This window comes from Vanacampus margaritifer, chromosome 14 (assembly GCF_051991255.1).
Source record: "Vanacampus margaritifer isolate UIUO_Vmar chromosome 14, RoL_Vmar_1.0, whole genome shotgun sequence".
In the NCBI taxonomy this organism is placed as follows: domain Eukaryota; kingdom Metazoa; phylum Chordata; class Actinopteri; order Syngnathiformes; family Syngnathidae; genus Vanacampus; species Vanacampus margaritifer.
Window position 1 is genome coordinate 4018220 of NC_135445.1, and position 661 is coordinate 4018880.

Genomic DNA, 661 nt, shown 5'->3' on the forward strand with positions numbered 1-661 from the left:
CACATGGGCCACCCTGACATGTCTTGAATGAAAATCAGACGTCATTACGAGATTTCGGAGTATGCAAAGTACCCCGGGAGACGGAATACAGTAAAAAAAAAAATAATAATAATAATAAATAAATAACTTGTTGCAGTCTCGACACACCCAGACTATATCTCCAGTGGTCTCCACGTACATTTTTGAGACCCATGTTCTAAATTGTCATACGTTTTTAACCTTTCAACCTCTGAAAAAGGGGTCATTGAGGTCGTTAATGTCAAAGCCTGCGAGCGATAAATCGTCCGTTAGTGGGCGCCATTTGCATTACAAATGCTTGTCGGTGACGAGTCGACACAAAATAGAAAAACATGTAAATAGTTTATTGTCCACAAAGGTAATTAATCTAACAACTAAATTATTCCGTTTCTTTGCATATTTGATTTTATTCTATTTTGTACATCTTTCCGATAGAACATCATTTAAATATGATTACCTTAATTTTCGATACATTTATAGGTAGCCTATAACTTTACATAATTGTTTATTCAACTGCTTTGCATACTCGTGTACATAATTTGCATGTGTGTCTTACAATCAATGTGTGTGGGTTGCATTCAACTGGCTGACATCAAGACGACCGCGGACTGGCGACTGTTTGCCGGGGGGCGGAGGCATCTCC